Source organism: Triticum aestivum, chromosome 2D, assembly GCF_018294505.1.
Source record: "Triticum aestivum cultivar Chinese Spring chromosome 2D, IWGSC CS RefSeq v2.1, whole genome shotgun sequence".
In the NCBI taxonomy this organism is placed as follows: domain Eukaryota; kingdom Viridiplantae; phylum Streptophyta; class Magnoliopsida; order Poales; family Poaceae; genus Triticum; species Triticum aestivum.
The window spans coordinates 638,525,573-638,528,994 of record NC_057799.1 but is presented as its reverse complement, the minus strand read 5'-3'; positions in this window follow the sequence as shown (position 1 = coordinate 638,528,994).

Below are 3,422 nucleotides of genomic sequence, written 5' to 3'. Positions count from 1 at the left end.
AAGCCTGCCGGCCGCAGCGGTGGCGGCGGCAACCTTCCTTGGCCGGCGATCGGATCTGGGTGGCGGCGACCCACTCCGGCCGATTCAAGGGTGGTGCCGCAGGCCGGCGGCGACCAGGGTTGTCGTGCTGGCGGCGGTGATGAAGAGATCACGTCGGCGGCTAGGGTGCCCGATCTGGATCCCATTCGGATCTGGGTGGTGGTTCCTCGAGCCGTCGTGCGCATCCTTCGTTCCGGCGCGGCAAGCGGCCTCTGGACTAGGCCCGCGACACGAGGACGTCGGGGGCTCCGGCCCTGGGCGTGGAGGTGGTGGCCATCTTCTTCGCCGGAGGTGGTCGGCTAGATGGTTGTGGATTCTCGCATCCAGTCCCGGCGTCGGGTAGGGAGACGAGGCTGCCGGTGAAAACCATGCTATGACTCGGATCATGGCGGGTGATGGCGGCGCGTTCGCGTCGTTATCTTGTTGAAGACATCGCCACTGCAGCTTCCGTCGACTTGCTTGCGCTGCTCCGGGTGAAAACCTAGACCCGGCGTTTCCGGATTGGACGATGGCGGTGCTTTTGGCGTCGTTTTCCCTCATGGGGGCATCGTTTTTTAGCAGCGGCTGGATGTAGGACCAGAGGACGGATTCTTTGGTGGAGCGGTGCATCATCTCACTCATTGATGGCGGCGGGTCTCGGCGGCATGGCGCTGTGGTGACTCGGCGTCCAATGCGCGGAGATGGACTCGCGCAGGAGGGTGACGCGGTCTGGCGTTGTGGTGGCGTTGACGGCAGCTAGACCGGGTAAGGTAGATGCAGCAGTACAACTCTGAAGTTGGATTGGTGGCAGGTGGCCGCGGCGGCCTCATACCTGGCAGGCGTCCTGGTTGAGGAGTGCGCCGGACAGGTGGGTGACCCATACCCAGCAGGCGTCCTGGATGGGACCTCCGGTCTTAGATGTTAGGTTTGGCTGCGAGGTCTATTTGGTATACTAGGCCCAGACTATCGGCATCCCTTCATCAATTGGATAGGAGTAGCGACAGATGTTGCCTAGACGGTGGCTTTAGTCTTATTATTGTATTGCTTTGTAAGGTCTTGAGTGAACAATTAATAAAATTGCTGCATGCATCATCACGATGCAGAGGCCGGGGGCACGCCTCCATTTCCAAAAAAAAAACTCATGTGAGTCGTCGAACTTTGGTACATGTAAAAGACGCAAAAAAAGGGCCTCTTTGCTTCAAAGGATTTCTAAAGGAAGCTTCGGAGGATTCCGATCCTTGGTACGTATTTCTTTCCTACGTGATTTGTTTGATTCGTAGGATTTTTTTCCTTTTGATTCATCTCTACTAGTTTTCGCAGGAAAATTTCCAACCGCTCCAACCTCATGTGGCGATTCCTAATTTTTACGTCGTACTCACGCACAATCAAACTCACATGCTGATCATGTAGTTCTGAAAATGACACGCCACTCCATTCCCTGACGCGCCGTCGAGTCCCATGAGCTGAGTTGAGCAGATTCGTGATCGCGTGCGCTGCACTGAAAAGCATTGGAACCGTATAAAAACGTCTATCCTTTTAAACCTTGCTCTTAAACAAGTAGTATTCGAGTATGAAATTTCTCGGTTTAAACGTCTATCCTTTTGAACGTCTGTCCCATTTTAATTGACGCGAGGAAGTAATATTCGAGTATGAAATTTCTCGGTTTCTCCTCCTCTTGATGTCCCTCTCCCTCAGATCCATACAAACACTGGAGGTACTCACTACTGAACTTGCAAGTGCAACCAACAGTTCGCATCATAAACTGGCTGCTGCTGTACTGTTGCTTCTGGTTGCGAGTTCAGAGCTTCTTGTGCTTGAGTTTCCAGTCCGTTGTTGAATGGATGCCAAGGTAACTGAGTTTATGGGTGACGTCGTAGGGAAGGGCTTGTGCCCAATCCGTACATGATAATTGTCAAACTAAGATGTCCTTTGTGGGTCTTCTCTTAAAGAAGGGATATGAATATTAGTATCGCTAGCAGAGGGGTCCGTGGGTTGCAACGGGTAGAAAAGAGCAAATTGCAAATAGTCATGCCCGCTAAAACCACTATATACAAGGTCACTATAGAGAATTGTTTTCCATGATATAAATGTAGAGTGGAACATAAGTTGGTGAGGAAGTAATCCAAAAGATGAATGTTGAGTGGAACATAAGTTGGTGAAGAAGTAATCCAAAAGGTACATAATTTTATTCATTATCCAGTCAAATGTCCAAAAGTGTGATGCAAAGAAAGATAAGAACTATCTTGTCAGGCAGCATATATGACCATGGATGTGAATGAAAACATTAGAAGGTGAATAAACTACTTTTGCAGAATAATACACCACCGCAATCATGGGAGTCCATTTAACGATTTCATTGAAACCGAAGCCATTATTTAATAGCAAATAAACTGCAACGTTCTGAATTCTATTGACCCGTATGTTTGTCATGATGGTTCTGCTCATAAGGATCGCCTGATGTCGCCATGGCTACTGAAAACCATGTCACCAGTAGCCGTTAAGATAGTACCGCGGTCTTGCAAACTATCCTTGTAAGAACATGCAATTTGCTGAAGGAAGAGTTCAACTGGGAAAATGCATCGTTCTCACCGCACACCCAGGTGAGATGGTGGCCGAGGTGCTGGTTTCCTCGCCCGATTAGGTGGATAGCGCATCACACGGGGGACATGACATGGGTGGCGGAGGACGCTTGAGGTAGAGTGGTGAGGAAGTAATCCAAAAGATGAGGTAGAGTGGCGGAGGACGCACGGGCTACCACATCGGTGGCGGCGACAATGCAGAAACGGGAGGGCTGGTGGCGGCTGCCTTTGTGGCAGGTATGGAGCGGCGGGCGCGCCCGGCACGTATTGGGCATATAAATGTCACACTGAAATTTAATACATGTGGTGTCATCGAACCCAATTATGCATGTCAAGTAGAATCACAAGGTACATCATATATATATAGCAAAGAGAAAAGTATGTTTTTGGTCCCTCAAGTTCCCACAAAGTATATACTTGGTCCCTCAAGATTTTTTGGTATACATTTGGTCCCTCAAGTCTCAAAACCGGATAAGTTTGGTCCGAAACTAGATTTTGAGACCGGTTTTGACCGCCACAAAACCGCCTGATGAACAGTATTTTAAAAAGAAACTTCAAAAAAATCTGAAATTTTTTGGGGTCGAATATGCTTACATGCGCAAGATGGGAACAAAATTTCGGGCTCTTTCAGCACTCGAGGAGCTCGTGGCAAAAAAAAAAATATCTGCCTGATGAATAATAAATTAAAAAAATCAAAACAAAATCAAAAATTCTGAAATTTTTTGGGGTCCAATATGCTTACGTGCGCAAGGTGCGACCAAAATTTTGTCATGAAATGACATCGGACGGGCTCTAGTAAAATTTTGTCATTTTTTTGAAGTTTTT